This window comes from Sturnus vulgaris, chromosome 12 (genome assembly GCF_052056855.1).
Source record: "Sturnus vulgaris isolate bStuVul1 chromosome 12, bStuVul1.hap1, whole genome shotgun sequence".
In the NCBI taxonomy this organism is placed as follows: domain Eukaryota; kingdom Metazoa; phylum Chordata; class Aves; order Passeriformes; family Sturnidae; genus Sturnus; species Sturnus vulgaris.
In genome coordinates this window covers 5,175,583-5,193,445 of record NC_142254.1, presented here as the reverse complement: position 1 = coordinate 5,193,445, position 17,863 = coordinate 5,175,583, and positions in this window count along the sequence as shown.

Genomic DNA, 17,863 nt, shown 5'->3' with positions numbered 1-17,863 from the left:
GTACTTTATACATACTTTAAAAGAAGTTACTTTTTAATACTAACACTATTTTATCTTGTTTGGTAATCTTTCAATTTCAAACAATTTTTTCCACTTTTTCTTTATCATGTCTTCTATATATAAATTATCTATAGAGTACAAATTAACATTAACATCATGAGCTAGCATTATTTTAAAATCAATATTGGAAAAATATAACATCAAGCAGACACTTTTAAAGACTGAATCCTCTGGTATAATTAGAACAGCCCTGCATTAGCCCTGGGCAAGTAAAATGAGATAGATGACCTAGGCAGAGGGGGATTCTTTTAAAAGTGTGCACTGGAATATATTAATGCCAGATTAGTCTTGCCTAGCACCTCTCCTGCATCTTTGAAGAAAAGATACAACGGAGAGAAAACTATTTGGAAATAATTACAATACCATATAGAACAGGTATTACAGAAAAAACACATAGCTTTGTATTAAAGCCCTGCAGGATTATTGTGATGTTTTGGACACCCGAATAGCAATTACTTCAATCACTGCATCATTGTCATGGCTCACTCCTCCCTGGCTTAGGGACCAGAGGGGACAAAAGCAGGAGCTGCAGGTCTCTTCAGCCTTGCATGTTTCTTGTATTAAGCAGCCTAGGAACAAGTGGAAAGATTGGGATAGATAGAGATATAGATATATTCTGTCCTTATGCTCTGCCAGCTATATTCTTATTTGCTGGAAGATTTTAAAAGTATTTTGTCACATTTAAATTGTCATTAAAACTCACAAGGACAGAGCTCATCTGAGACACTGTTTAGTTTAACTGAGTCATATTTATAGCTCCAGGATAAAGCAGTTGCATAGCTGATGCAAGAATTAAAAGGTTTAAATGCCTCCTCTATTCTGATGTGAAATACATTTATTTAATTTTTTTACCTGTGGTTTGACCTACAGACTCACAAATTTTTTTGTTTCGAGACCTGTGTAGAGAGGTGTCTTTTTAAGGTGAACAGAGTTTAATGTGAGGAAATGACAAAGATATCCAAATATAAAGTCCTTCTGGTGGCTTGGCACTGACCCCAGTGAAACTTTGTCGATAAAGCATGCTGGAAGTGACAAGTACATGAGCAGGACTTTCTGTTTACCTCCAGGGCAGCACAGTCATTCACAGCCTGAAGAAGTTCCTCTGATGATAACGTTACAACTTTGTGTTGTATTTAATCCTCACATTAATAAGGCTCTGAAAAAAAAAAAAAAATCCTGAATAAAGACCTTGCTGGGGAAGACAGCCAATAACACATCATTCAAAGGGTAGCCAAGAAGGAAAGTGGGCAGTGATGGTGAAGAGACAGTAATTGGTTTCTCCTGTACCTGTCAGAAAGCTGCTCAGTTGCTATATATTTAAAACCCTCTTCAGGTATAAACCAGATCACAGGGGACATCCACACCTGAATGTTATCCACAACTTTATACAGAACAGAGAATACAAGTATTAATTTCACAAAGCTGGCAGGGAATGGAATTACCAAGGAAGTCCCATCCAATCTAGGTTATTAAATTAGCATATCTAGAAACTTCAGGAAGGAAAATGTATTTCACAAAGTGATACAGAGGCTGGGGAGGTGACTCCCTCTGTCCTTACCTGTCTCTCTTATCTCCATTTGCAGTACCATTAACAGAGAGGTTTTATCCTGCTTTCAGTGTTTAATATTTAGGGCCAGGAGTGCAATATTGCTGCAATATGGCAGCACTGAAATCTGCCTTGCCAAGGGCTGAGCTCTTACAGGCACTGGCAATCTCACCCACACATGTGAACATTCCAGAATTCATTTCCCTTTGAGCTAAGGGAAGCTGGACCAAATATTATAATTTGGTTTTGATTCCTCTCTCAACAGCAAACTGATAAAACCCACAAGGACTCATCAAGCCTAAGGAGTTATATCCTCTGCACTGTTTATTTTTTAGCATAATAATTTTACATTTATCTTTTCCTCTGGATCCCTGTGGAAACGAAATTGACATTTTTAACTGCGTATTTTACCTCTGCCATAATAAATGAGAAGAATTACGGCTAAGTTTTTGAGCATCAAAATCAGATGCAGTATTGGTAAAGCAATTTCTGTGAAATTTATAAACCATATATTGCCTGGAAGAGTCTGCTGGTGATAGTCATTTTGGACCAAGTCCTTTATAGCTGCTTATTCTAACTTGGTGTTTCCAGCTTGTTAAAATGTCATATGGATAAAGCAGTAAATTTTGACAGCTGTGACAGGATTATCATTGCCAAGGAAATCCTGGTACTCATATGTTTCAGTACATCTATTTTGCTTTGTCTCTGGCCTTGCCTGAACTAAAAATTGCCTTCTGAGACAAGAAGAGAAACATAAAAAAAAGAAAGAACCCAAATGTTGTTATCTTTTGATGCTTGAAATTATAGGAATAAGAAGAAATCTTTTAAGGTCATTATTTAATGCATTGTTCAGATTTTGAGGGAACACTGGCTCCTCTCATCAAGGATGTGGCCAATATGGATTTTATATGGGTATACTGAGTTACAGGGGGAGTTTGCTGATATGCATGCTAGAGGAAAAACACTGGAAGGTTCCTATGGCATCAGACACTCAATCTGTTCAGCCATGTGCAAAAGGGACATGGAAAATCCCAAATGGTATTTGCAGCATCCTGAACGTTTGGGCCAGAGGAATTGCCATGATGGATCCATCCAATTTCAATATCCTACCTCTGATGAGCACCAGTATCCAAACCCACAGAAACTGCAAGGAGACAGGGGAGAAAGGTAACTCAATGCACTGATTCTCCTCCTTTTCCAACAATACAAAACTGAAATAGCAGAAAAGACAAAAAGTGGCAATAACTATTATTTGTGCTGTCATTTACATTCTACCTCCCAGGGTTCACTCCTGAAGATTTCCTGATATAAAGAGCATGTACGTTACAGCAACTGAAATGCTGATTTATGGGGTTGAAATACCATCCCCAGAAACACAATCTCCCAGTAAGTATTGCTTCCAGTAGCTGTGGTAGTACTGATGTAATTCCTCTGAGCAACTGGAAAAGGGAACATAAAGGCAGTAAAATGGTAATAAATAATTGATTCAAGGTTACCAAATGCTCAGCTTTAGTCTTAATTCATGACAAGGCTGTGTTTAGAAATATGCAATATCTTAGGAATGTTCTTTCCTACCCAGCTATTTCATTGCATGCAGACATATATTTTAGGAACTAGTAATATGACTGTGGATTTTTCATGACAACTTTCTGTGCTGTGTTTATACTGACACAACTAAATGGACTCTTCTTTTGACTCTCTGTCTTCCAAAACTACCACACACAGGTATCTGTGAGGTCTCCAAATCTTGATTCACATCTCAGATTTTGTCTTCAGAATTTTACTAATTCACTTGTTCTGAAGCTGCTATAATTTATACAGCAACAGTGTGGGGTACAGCTCAGTACCCACCATCAGGTCTTTATACCGAATGTAAAAAGTCCTTCCTTTCCAAAACCAGTCACTGTGTGCCCGTCCACTGGTGGCATCTGTTTATTCTGACTGAAAGGTACACATAGCACAGCAATTTTGTGAGATATGCACATCTCTAACTGTGTTATAATGGTACAAAAGTAGTCATTGACCACTGTGTTCTCTTTGGCCAACTGCATAAAATGACACAGAGGATCTCTTGCTGCCTTATGGTTCTTTGAAAATCTCTTGTAGGTGAGCCTTGTGTTTCAATGTATAATTTACAAGCACTGAAATGCTAATGTTAAACCACTTTGCAGCACACTCCCTTGAGTGATGTGCTGTTTCATCAGAGATGCCTTTCCTGAGGATTTACTGAGCCACTCCATAGCCTGTTCTTGCCTTCACCCTTCCCTTCTTCCCCCTCTCTCCTACAGAAGATCAGAACCAACACGATGCTCACACTCTGCCATTCCACAAGCACGGCCTGAAGAGCAGCCAGCAGCAACTAAAGGGCCACCAGCACTTGGCCACTTGTGAAATACCTGCTCTTCTCAAGCAGAAGCAGCATTTCCCCATTCTTTTATTAGAATAGGCTCTTTGTTGCCTAGCTAATGAAAATGTTGACAGTCAGAACTAAAAAAAACAAACCAAAACAAACAAACAAACAAACAAACAAAAACAGAGAAAGGCCTTAAGGTAAGGGTAGCTACAGAAGTTCCTTTATACATAAGCTGCCCAAGGGTCAGCTGCCAAGGTATTTAGGTACCCAAAGCTAGATGGTGTGCTAGACATTAAAAATACTTGAGTGTCTCTCTAAAACTCACCAACAATTCTAGTGTGCCAAATTCCTAAATGCATGAAAAATCTGGTCCCCAACAGGCAAACAGCCCCATTGATCCTGATTGTACATATAATGTAAGAAAAGTTGCTGTATTGTGACATATATTATCTGTCTCCTTTTAGCTGCACACACAAAACCTTGGAACTGCTTTCAGCATCCCTTTCACACTTGCAGGCTTTCCTTCACACTTGTGCTGCTGGTGGGGATGTCACGCTCAGTCAATTTGCATTTGTGAATGTGGGGTTTTGCATGGGCAAACAGGTGCACTCAACACCAATTATGCTTTGCAAGGGTGATGCCAAATGCTAATGGGTTTAGCTTTGAAAAAAACTCAACCAACCTCCTACAGTTCTCTCCCTTTTCACCTGTCCTGTGCAGAAATGCAGAGTAACAATATTTCAGTGAGCCAACTCCCACTAGCACCAGTGGGCTTGTACCACCTCCATGGGATGGCAGCTCTGTTCAAGACTGTTTTCCCTCTCTCTTCAATATTTGTTCCCTTTGATTTCTGACATTGTTTGCATCATGTAAAAATGATATTCACTCTATAGTGAAACTAGGATGTGCTACACAAAAAGCCTCAGGCTGTTTGAAAGATTTTGTAGCTGAAACATTGACAATATTCTGCCAGTGGTCCTTTAAATACTTGAGTAAAATAGAAATGCAGATTAAAATCCTTGAGAAAGCCATAATTATACATTTATAGACAATTTGTCTCTTTGAAGATTTTATTACCCACACACCTCCACTTAATCCTGGTGTTTTTATAACAGCCAAGTTCATGATGCTGCAGCTAAGGTTTTGTCAGCACTTTAATTATTAACTTGTTTGTACCATGACTACAAAGCATCTTACTTGTCTGAACTTGCTGCTGAGGCTTCAGCTCTTTCAGTGGTTCCTCAGATAAACCCTGTGTCTGTACCTTGGGAGCTCCCAGCTCTGCCAGGAGTAAGCTGAACACCTAAAGACCACTTTGAAACCTCTCTAAACCTGGTGTTGGAGACAACTCATCAAGAATCAACAGTAAAATCTTTTAAAATGCTCATTACAGCAAAAAACAACCAGCCACTGACTTCATTTCCATAGACACAAAAAAAGTTTTTGCCTTGATTACAGACACAATATTTTCAATGGTAACATCTAAACAAGTTTTGCCCTAATTTTTGTGTATTTTGTACTCTTTTAGTCATACTTTTCTGTTGTGTGCTTATAAAACATTATTTTAAGAATATATGATTACTAGAGAGACTGGAGGGATTCAGAAGCTCTCCTAGTTGATCAGATTAATGACTGTAAAGTTTAAAGTCAAGTGTAATTAATTAGTAGCTGTTCTGATGAAATTTTAAGAGATTTAAGGGTCAAGCTACTTCTACTGTTTGTCAAAATGCTCTCTGCATTGCAGCTTGAAGAGGTTTCTAAGTCTCAGAAAGAATCTTTGACGTGGGCAGCACCCAGGGACTCTGAAGAGTGAGAGGTGGGAGAAGCAAGAACTGCTCCAGAACCCTCTGAGTGACACTGCAGTGACCCACTGGAACCACGGTGAGAGCTCCCAGATGAACAAGTTATTTCATATTTACACCAAAGTGCCCGGGCTAGTGGGAACTAATTCCAGTTTAATTGTTTTTCATTGCTCCTGCTAGAATTATCAGTCAATGGATTTTACATCTTTTGACTTTTTGTTTGGTTTTGTGGTTGTCTCTTGCAGTGTGATGAAGTTTGTACATTTTTGGGGCAGTTAATGGGGGGTCAGATTTACAGATGTGAATCAGCCCCAGGGAAAGTTCTCTCAGAACTGAAAAATGTCTGAATGGATGTGTAGCCTTTCAGATGGAACTGAGGAGATTTTTTACTTTTGTTTGTACCTTAGTACCTTATTTTGCAAAAAACCTCAGCAAGTCAGTATCACTCAGCTCTCCTTTCCACATGATAACAGTTTTGTTAGAAAATAGGGAAAATATATTGCTGTGGCATTTAAACTTCTTTTTCTTGTCCTCTCTTGTTGGATAATTATTTCTTTGAGGTTAAATGAGCTAATTATGCCTATATCAGAGCTCTTTGAGAAGCAAGAATCACTTTCTGTTGATGATAATTAAATGAATTGAGCTTGATTCTTGGTTTGGGATACAGTTCTAGGCATTTTTATTCCTTGTACACAGTATAAAGTAGTAAAAATAATTGCAAGTTATGTTTTGTTGATGACAGAATGGAGGCAGCTTTTCAACTGTGGTGTAAAAGGTCTTGTAAATCGATTTAAATTAATAAGGGTAAGAGGAAGGAGAAAAGAAGGGGAATGGTACCCCCTCTACTCATTCTTGAACAGCTTTAACAATCTTACAAGAGTTAGAGAATTCCATCAAAATTTCACTTGATATTTAGGAGGAGAATATTATGTGAATTCCTTTCACAATTGTTATGTGACTATGCTGTAGATATGTTTTTTCCCTTTAATTTCACTCATCGAGTCCTGTGCATGTTTTTCCCTGTGATATTTACAGTGGAACTCCAAGGAGCTGTAAGCTCTTATGCAGAGGTCAGGTATGCTGCAGACAGCACCTATTCTTCTTCTCACTCTGGAAACAGTGCCCTCTTTGATCTGAGAGATATTGTCTGCCAGCATAAAGAAGTGTTTCAGTCTTCATGCTAGTTGTGCTCTGACTGTCTCCTGACCAGAGGATCTCACCTGAACCCAGCTGCACAAATTATATATAGCACAGAAAGGGAGGGGGTCTACAGCAGGGCTCAAGATCTAACCTCTAAATTCAGAAAGAGCTGTGAGCTGCAACAAAACATGCAGCTCTCATTCCAAGTGCTTCTCTGAGCTGGGGTCCAGCAGCCAGATGCTGAAAGCTTAATTAAACATGTGTGTATAATTCCTCTCTCTAGGCCACTTTCAAACACATCTTTATTTCACCATCCTGCTGGCATTCCCAATGCTGTGCACAGAGCAGGGTGAATGTCAGTGTGACATAATGTCACTGTGCCCTGGTCACATCTGGAGAATTCCCTGTCTGTGTGTGAGGATGGAATCAAGGTCTGCAGGCACTGCTGGGAATGGGGCACCCATGGGCTCTGGACCCACCCAGGTGTAATTCAACCTTCCCTACAGTGCCAAAGCAAACCTGGAGCACAACATTCACTCTTCACTGAATGAAGGGGTTTGGGGAAATAAGAGCTCTGGAGGGAGAAGCAGAACCTTGGGATAACCTTTTTGGCTGGTGACAGTAAGAAATAAACACTGGCTGGGAAGGCAGGCTGTGGTCTGGCTCTGTGGGTAACCCATGCACAGCTTTGCTCGCTGCTGGTTTGCCACACCTCAACACTCCCACATCTATAGCAACCCAGTGCTGACCCTGATTCATTGGCTTTGTCTTTTCAATATTTATGTCCTCCTGAAAGAGTTTTTTAACTATTTCCAAACCTAGTTTAAACTGTTAAATCTCTCCTCTCCTCATTTCAGCCCCAAATCTGCATAGAATATCCAGAACCACACACCTGACATACACGATTGGTATTACCTGGCTGGGAGAGCTTATGCTGTGAGGATCACAAATGGAAATCTCCAGCAATAAACCTCTGGCACTTTGTGAACCCAATTTGTGTATGAATTTTTTTTTTTTTATTTCTCTTTCTTTCTTTCTTTCTTTCTTTCTTTCTTTCTTTCTTTCTTTCTTTCTTTCTTTCTTTCTTTCTTTCTTTCTTTCTTTCTTTCTTTCTTTCTTTCTTTCTTTCTTTCTTTCTTTCTTTCTTTCTTTCTTTCTTTCTTTCTTTCTTTCTTTCTTTCTTTCTTTCTTTCTTCTTTCTTTCTTTCTTTCTTTCTTTCTTTCTTTCTTTCTTTCTTTCTTTCTTTCTTTCTTTCTTTCTTTCTTTCTTTCTTTCTTTCTTTCTTTCTTTCTTTCTTTCTTTCTTTCTTTCTTTCTTTCTTTCTTTCTTTCTTTCTTTCTTTCTTTCTTTCTTTCTTTCCTTCCTTCCTTCCTTCCTTCCTTCCTTCCTTCCTTCCTTCCTTCCTTCCTTCCTTCCTTCCTTCCTTCCTTCCTTCCTTCCTTCCTTCCTTCCTTCCTTCCTTCCTTCCTTCCTTCCTTCCTTCCTTCCTTCCTTCCTTCCTTCCTTCCTTCCTTCCTTCCTTCCTTCCTTCCTTCCTTCCTTCCTTCCTTCTGTCAAAAATCTGAGAGTATAGAAGTTTTTCATTCTTATGCTGCCAAGGAATTATTTAATATACAGTTTGATTCTTCCAGGTGCCACAACAATGCAATATGTCTATAAATTGGCAATGATCACTTCAATCCAGGCCAGGTTTTTGGTATCAGTATTTGATTATCTCGAGCTGTTGTACAGTTAGATCCATACTATGCATTTTTACTCTGGGTGGGAATAGGCTCCTTTTTGACCTCTAAAATCCCTAAGATTCTCTTTAACATCTGACACCAACTTTAAGGCAATTGATGCTTCATTTGCAGTTTCCTCTTCTGCATTTACATTTACCAGCTGTAGAACTACAGAGAAATGTTCTTTTCTAGATTACAGCTCTGCCAGCCAGGACAGTTTCAAACAACAAAAAAAGCCTGTGACCCTTTCACTGGGGTGTGCTGTCATGTTGGTGTTTGCTTCTCTTCAGGAAACAACACATGTGGAATATATAAATGTTTATATTGGCAAAGGGTATTAGGAAAATAATGATTTTAAAAATATGAATTGCAAAAAGGTGGTTTTTATGGAAGGGTTCTTCAAAATCCTAATAGCAAAAGCTTATGGAATATAATAGAAAATAAATATTTCTTTTGTATGCTCAAATCTAGGTTTGCAGACAGATTCTTTATATAGTTACATTTCCACCTTTATTAAAAAAATCAAACTTATTTGCATGACAAAGATATTTTCCTTCAGCTAAATTATTCTAATGGGACTTGGTAGAGATAAAAGCAAACTGTTAAAATATTCTGCATGGCTAAGTCTGCTATCTGCAGGTAATATTCATTCACTAAGATAACATTTTTAGGGTTTGGAACCTAGCTTCTTGAGGGTAAAAATAAGCCTTTATCTGTCCTTCAGGATTATTAACAGTAAGTGATTTCCACATTAACATCAATAGCAATAATGAAGATGTCCTTTTCAATTCATCCCGGGGAACTTTGAGTGAGAACTGTTATTTGGCTAGGCTTCACTCTTTAATAGAGTCCAAAGATAATTGGGTATTGAAAATTCCATCTAAATCAACCAAATAAATCTTTCGCTTACCAAATTAATAATTTCATTGATGCCATCAGCCTTCAATTTTCACTCCATTAAATTCCTAAATTCATCTGAGAATGGCACAGCAAACAAATTAAAATGAGTTTCTTATAAAAATGAGAATGATAAGATTATGCCTTCTAAAAAAGCAATTTAACTCAAATAAATTATTTTTAAATTATTAAATGAGGCATTGCATTAACTATAAAAGAGGAGCATAAAAGGGCACCAGCCTATGGAAAATAAGACATCTATAGACCTCTACAACCTTGGACAATTATATCTGTAATAATTGGCTCATAAAACTTTATGGCAACTTGTACAATATTCCTTTTTCTTTAAGATAGCATTGTGATCAGCAGGATATTAGAGAGGAACAGAGCCTTTTTTTCCTCAGGAGCACATGGCTAAATGTTTCCAAATAGCCTCTTGTTGCTTAGCTCAACACAGAGCATTAGAGCCGAGTGTTACCTGCTCTGGGTGCAATATTAAATCACATTTAAACTACATCACGCTGCAGTAAGGCAGCTTAGTGTCAGGAGGAATTCAGGATACAAGACAAGCAAATTCCATGACTGTTTTCTTTAGAATATGTGCTCAGTGCATTGAAGGTTTGAACCTTTAAATGTCAGGTTCAATATGTTGTCTCCCTTTTCAGGTCTTCTTCCATCAACTTCATAGAAGGCAGAAATTCTGAGGAATGAGCAAAAACAAAACAGCAAGAGACTGCAGTAACATCTTGATAGCAAAGCAGTGTGAATAAGAGATGTATTTTATATTTGTTCCAAAAAAAGAGATAAACACTGCCTCCTGCTCGTGGGGGGAATGCCATCAATAATGTACAAAAAACTAAAACACGTGGAGCTGAAGAAATGTTCACTCGTGTCCCAGGCCTGGAGGTCTGTCCTGGTCAAACTGAGGGCTGGTGATGACAAGCTCAGCCCTGGGGCTGCCCTGGCACAGACAATTCCTCCTCCTCCTCCTCCTCCTCTTCCTCCTCCTCCTCCTCCTCCTCCTCCTCTTCCTCCTCCTCCTCCTCCTCCTCCTCCCAGTCAGTGCAGCTCATTGCCAGAGCCTTGCATCCCCTCGGGGATGGGAGCCCTGGACCACAGGCACATCAGCACTGCACACTCTGCTTGAACACCCCATGCTGTCAAAGGCAGGCAAGCTTTCCTCTGATTCCTGGGAAGCACCACGGCTTAGAGAAGGGAATTGTGATGAAGCCAGATCGAGTCCTTGTTTTCAGGAGATAACAGGCACCGAGAGCCACTCTAAACCACAACTCCTAATGAAAGCCTTGTGGGCACACATTAAACCCTTCCCAAAGATCCTCTGCTTGCCTCCTCTCACTACAATGAACCAGCTTCCCTCAATCCAGAGATGAACCCCTGCTGATTCCAGTAATTCTTGCTTCTATAAGCTAAATCCTTTTGTGGTTTTCCTTCATTCTCCATTCTACACATTGCAGCTAAATTTAAAATGAAGCAGGTACCAAACCAGGCAACATTAAAGAACCAGAGGCATGAACTCTATCCAACAATGTGAGTTCTGTTTGAATTAATGCTCTACAGGGTTTAGATATCCCCGATTTCTTCACCTTTGATTTCCCAGTGATGTCCAGAATAAATAATTGCCTTATTAAAGGACTTCTGAAGCCAATAGAGCAAGGTAAAAAACACTGAAGTCACCAATTCAGCCTTTGATTCTGTCTGACAGAAAATTAAAAATGAATGAGAAAAAAATTAATAATAAATGTATTCATGGCCTTATTGGGATTCATGACTCTCTTGCCAACATTAAATAAGTTCAACCAATTGTTCTCCTTAAAGTGAAATAGCATCAGAATGCCAAATGTTCAAGCAGCATCAGTATTTTCCTTTGGTACAGTAAATTTGTAAAAAAACCCAAATAACATAACACTGCCTCAATTATAAAATTCTTGAAATTAAGACCCACCCCATCTGCTAAAGGACAGGGGGCACTTTATGTCCAAAGCTGTACAGTTAATACCATTAATAAACTCTTCTCAAATATCAGCTCAAACATATGGGCTTTGACAAAGTTATAAAATTGTGGCAGAACAAAACAAAGTATGGCCATGGAAGATGGCAGGAAATAACTAAAGGAAACTTGTACTGGGATGCTGCCTTCATAAAGAGTTAAAACAATGCAGATTTGTAGTGCAATGTGGGATCCTTGGGAGTCACAGGAACACTGGGGATAGAAGGGCTCTTCAGGAGGGTCAGCTGAGATCTCAGCAGTTTGCTTTTATTCACTCAGGTCCTGAAAACTCCCAGGGCAAAGACAAGGCCTTGTGTTGTGACCTTTAATTGACAAACAGGTGCAAAGATACCTCTGGGTGTCAGTTCAGAGCTCGTGGTTCCCTTTCTGTGCAGCGTCCATGCCACCATGAGCCACTGTGAACAGCCTGGCCTCATCACAGCTGGATCAGATCTGAAATTCCTCTGAGCCCAGCACCTCCTACTGACTGTGAGCAGCATCAGATCCTCAAACAAGAGTCAGCACAGCTATGGCAGATCCTCTTCTGCTTGTCCCATCCTGCAGGCAGCTGAAGCTGTTCAGTTCTACTGGCAGTGGTTTTTTCACCCCTTCTCTGATCAGTCTCACCACAATTACACACAGTGATCCCCAAACAGTGAAAGTCTGACAGTGAAAAAATATCCCTTAAATTACCAAAATCTGCGAGGAGAAAGCTTTACCCTTTCCAATGCATATCTGGGAAAATGAAACAAAATGAGGCTGAGGAATTTGTAAAGGATAGCAGACAATGAAAGGTCAGTGGCACTGGGTACAGTTGTGAATGATGTCAGTGTGACATTCATCAGGAAAGCACAAATTCCATTTAGCTCAGGGACTGAAGTAAGAGCTTGTTCACTAAAAGTCATCCTGCTGTGGGTCAGTGCAGAGTGAGAGACAGCACTAGAGCAGTCCTTGCCCTGCATGGGAGCACGGAGCGTTCTCAGCAGAGCGGTGTGGGATGTCGTGCCTGCCCTGCTCTGTGCTGCTCGGCTCTGCAGAGAGGCAGCAGGATCCCATGCACCAGGCACCTCTCCTGCAGCTCAGCCTTCCAGAGCCATTAGCCCTGGCTTCAGCTGGAATAGAGTTAGTTTTCTTCCTAGTGCAGTGTTTTGGATTCAGCATGAGGATAATGTGGATGACACTAGAATGTTTTAGTTGTTGCTCACCCTAAATCAGGGATGTCTCAGTTTCCTTCAGTGAGGAGGGGCACGAGGTCCAGGAGGGAGCTCAGCCAGGACAGCTGACCCAAACTGGCCACAGGGATATTCCAGAGCACAGAACATCATGCCCAGTATGCATACTGGGGAGACTGGTGGCAGGGGCTGGGTGTGGGTCAGTGGGTGTGAGCAATTCCATCCTGCATCACTTGTTTTTAACTGGCTTCTACTCCTCTCTCTCCTGCCTTTTAGCATTATCATCATCCTATCTCCCTTATGTAATTTGTTAAACTCTTGTCTCAAGCCATGGGTTTTAACCCCTGCTTCTCCCCATGCCACCAGGGCTGTGTGTGAGTGTGGGTGGTGCTGGGTCATGGCTGGGGTTAGACCATGACAGAATTCCCAGCTCCAATCCATCTCTGCATGGAGCCCAGGAGACATTATCCAGAAGTTCTACCCACAGAACTCAAGAGCAAAGCAATTTTGTTAACTTAAGGATGGGATGACAAGCTACATATGAGAAAAATACTGATTTATGGGGCTGAAATGAGTAAATTTAAATTAAGATCTGTAAATGATGGGCAGGAATGTCTAATATAACAAACCTTTTAATGTCATGCATGTTCCCATGTTTTAATTAATAAATAACATTATCTACTATTATGCTTTCAATGCACTTGTTTGGTTAGGGTTGACATTTTATATCACTATATTTACTGATTAGATCCAGAGTCAAAGGAAAAGGAATATAAATTAGTTTTTCTAATTACTGCAAGGCTATATCCACTGCCAGTCTATTTCCAAAGTAATTTCTGTGGCTCATTCCCTGGAAACCGAGTTGCAAAAGACAAGACTAAAACAACTCTAAATCTTTGATTGGGAAAAAAAAAAAAAAAAAAGAAAAAAAAAAAAAAAGGCAGAAAATCCTGGCAAAGTCTGCAGCTGCACAGCTGGTGAGAAAACTGATTGTCCAGACTCCAGCACCAAAGCCTCAACTCCACATCACAGGGTACCCAGATCAAGTGTTCTATTAATTCACAAGAGCCTGTTATGACCCTGCTCATTCGGGAAAATCAAGGAATATCTGCCCTGGTGTCAAAGTAAATTACAGGGCCAGAAATAAATGCAATGCCAAATTAGCAGCAAAGAAATAAAGTAAAAAAAAATTCTCTTTGTTTTAAAAAAACGAATTCTTTCTGCAGCTCAGAGTAACAATAAAGAAATATTTGTGTACAAAAAATAAAGGAAATAATCTTTGCAGAGAGAACTAGATCCTTTATCTTTATATAACTGGGTTTTCTGTCTTTTTATTTTGAAGATTGATTTAATATTTGGCTGTTGGATCAAATTGATTAACAAGATAATTCCAGTAACTTCAGTGGCTTATTCACAGGGATAAATTTAAAGCTCATGTAAATATACCTATAGATTTCAATCAATTTTGGATCAGAACTTGTATGTAAATTTGCAAAGTGATACAGGATGTGTCTCATTGGGGCACATTAGCTTAAATATTCTTGTCAAACCATACGCCATATCCAATCCCTAAAACTAAATAAGAGCTCATAAACTTATAAATATGTTTATTAGTCTTTCAGAGACAGGCACAGACTAGTAAACATTTCAAAGTCTGCATACCTCTAGCCCCAAGGGTGCCTTCTTTAAAGAAGCCATTGATTTTTGTCATCAAAAAACAAGTATTCAAGTAACAGTCTCAAACACAAGCTGATGGTAAAGTACCCAGGATTCCCAAAGGTGCCATCTGTAAAAGGATCATTGATTTTGACCTTTTGGCTGGATTTGTATTTTTTCCTAGTGTTTTATTATGTGCATCAATAACAGGGAAGGCAAAGACAAAATGAGAGAGAGAAAATATAACTTTTTAAAGATGTGTGCTTGGACTTCTGCCAAGAAAATATTTTTGTATTCAAGCATTCCATTGTTACCAGCTCCTAATCAAGAACAAAAACAAAACAAAACCTAAGCCCAAAATACTCATGAAAAATGTCATTGTTTAGACCAATAGCTGGCTAAAAAATATTCTAATTATTTGTTTTTGTCAAATTCCTTAGGACTTAGCATAGCTCATGTGTGGCTTTTGTAAACATATCCATATCCATTACCCTTTCCCCATATGAAAGCACAGATCTTGATTTAGGAGGGGGAGGCTGGGATCAGATCCAATTGTCAGCTATTATTAAAAAGAATCTCTAGAAGCAGCAGTAAAATCAGCCCACAACCCCACAGTAAGGGGACACTGAATTTGCCCTCTGCATATTGTGTAAATATTTATTTTTCTGTTAATCCCAATTAGTGTGAATTTAAAATATGGATTTGCCTGGCTCCCCTACATCTCAAGCAGGGTTAAGAAAAGCTGATATTCTGTCTGTGCACCAGTGGAAATACTGTGTGGTGTCTAGGCTGCAGGAAGAAGGGCAGCAATGTTAAAAAAATAAATCTGCTTAATCTCCAGCACTCCAGATGAACAAAGCAAAGGAGGCACATCATTTCAGGGAAAGTGGGCACAGGCCAGAATATTTGGAGTGTATTTCATATGTAAGATGTTGAAAATAGCAGGTGGCATCCAGCAGAGCTGCTTATTTCAGCTCCAGACTGGTAAAAATCTGCACAGAGTGTGACAGGACTGCCTTTATCTTGCCCCAGCAAGGCAGCCAGAGAGACAGTGGAGGAAGAAGCAGGGGGAAAAAAAAAACCAAGCACCTTTGGCTGGTGCCAGAGGGGTTTGGCAGGGGCCCAGAGCAGCAGGTAAAGCCATGGCCTCCAGCCCTGGTCGATAATAACAGGGAGCACCTTCAGGTGCCAAACCCTCCCTGTGCATCAGCAGCCTGAGCCCGGGCAAAACACTCCAGGCTGCATTCCTGCTGCCACCTGGACACCACATAGTGCCTGCTTTAATGAGCTTCTCACAGAAAGGCCCTGTAACCTTCATTTCCAAGTTTAATCTCAGCCAGGTCAATATCCTGCCATGGCTATTCACATGTATTCAGAGCCTTGTTGAGCAAAGGTAAAGAGGGAGTGCACCCTCAAAACGTGGAGCCATGAAAATAAAATGCATGATGATTTGTCCCATTAAAGGATTGCATCTGTTCCTCACTCCCCCAGCATGTGCTGCATGTGAAAAATGAGAAGTGTGAGCTGCAGCCACACAGCTCTGTGCTCCAGCTGTGAAGGTTTATACTTGTATCCCTTTTCAGCTCCGACAATGCATCCGACTAAGGGCAATTTTGCACATTAGCAGGAATTCTTCGAAACAAAACAATCCTTTCAGCGAAAATGAAGAGGCTTTGAAAATGATTGCAGAGTGGATTAGGATCACTTATGGTAGTTGGCTGTTGACAAGATATTGCTTTTGATTACCATGAGCATACATTGATAGGTGCCAGAAAAGAAGCTCATCACCGAAATGGTAGAGACATTTCAACATATGTTCTAAGAAAACATTTAATGTCAAAGAATTTCTGTCATTTCAACAAGAAACTTCCCCTTGGCTACCTACCAGAGGATGTTCAAAAAAACCCCAGTGCTGAGCTGAGAGTCAGTCACCCACAGGAGTGTAATCCACGTGGGGAAGGAAGCAATTGTACCCCCGTGCTCAGTATTTGCACACAGTCCCTTCCCTGTGCAACAGATACCCAGGGATAAAACAGTTGTGGTGAATATGCTGAATATTAAACATCTATTCCTTTGACTGTTTCATTCTTTGTAAATGGGTTTTATATTATGAGGTTCTCACTCTCCCCTGTGAATATTTAGCTAATGCTCATGGGATCTGCAACAAAGGCTGAAGAAATTTTAATGTAACATTTGTTCCCACATCATTTACAGATTTTGAAAATTGTTCCTATAGGAAGACAATTGCTCCACTGTCCTTTCTAACTGCTGTCTGCCCTCCAGTTTAAATGAACATAAAATAATAAACTGTTTCACAAGTCTCTTAGTCCCTCTATATATTCAGTTGAATATGTATTCTATATAATCAGGTAAGCAGAAAAAAGAACCTGCTTGGATTTACCTGTTTCTACCTCTGCAGGCAAGTGGCCTTGCCACCACTGCACAGATAAAGGAATGTAATAAAGCATCTTATTTGGGGATGGGCTTGGTTTGATATTGGCATTTTCAATTCCTTTATCTCATTTATTTTTAGCACTAGATGATCTGTCTTTGTCAGATAATTCCCACAGCTGCCTTCCATTGAAGAAGCCAACAGCAGGAAGTCAGAAAAGGATGAAAACAGTCTCAGAGAAGTCTTTATGCAATCCACTGTCCCTGAACATCCTTCTGCAGTCCCACTCCAACTCCAGTGCTCGGCTTGGCTCTCTCCAAACATAGGTACGGGCTAAGGCCAGGAGTCTCAGAAATCACCCAGATGCAAAAATTCACAGGGGACAATTATTCCTGCAGCTTAACCCATCCTTTGTGCTAGCTCAGGCTTGGGGCTAAGTTCTCCAGTTGCACTTTGCTCTCTTTGACTTTGGGTCTCTATTTCTCTTCCTGCCCTCCTCCAGGTCCCTTCCCACCGAGGTTCCATCAGCCTGGCAGGTTTGTGTGCTGGGCACTGCCACTCCCTGAGCTCGCTCTCTCACATAAGCACTCTGACCTTCATTTCTCTCTCTATCTACTTGACCCTCACTCTTTTTCTTCTTGTTTTTGTTTTTGATTTTTTTTTTCCCTTTTGTTCCCTGGAGAGCCACAGCTGTTGAAGGGGATGATGAGGGCAGGACAGCAGGTTTTGCTGTCACTCAGCTGTGGAGCACTCACTGAACTTCAATCAGTGCTGCCGAAGGGGCTGAAGGACACGAAGAGATGAGCCAGGCCTGGACAATAAAAGAATTCTGAGGCTTTGTAGAGAGAAACATCCTATACATTGTCCTTACACACTTGTGTCGTACACCAGCACAGCCTGCCAGGCTCTGATAACAAAACAACTGCTCCCAGATTGTGCCAGAGCCCAAAACACAGCGGTGCTTCCAGAAAGGATCAACATGGAAACACAGATCAGTGGCAGAGCTGGGGCCCAAAACAGAATTAGTAGAGTGCTCAAATAGCTCTGCACAGCCTCAGGCCCACAACCCATCGTTATTTTGGACAAACCTGAGTCACAGGTCACAGGGAGTCTAT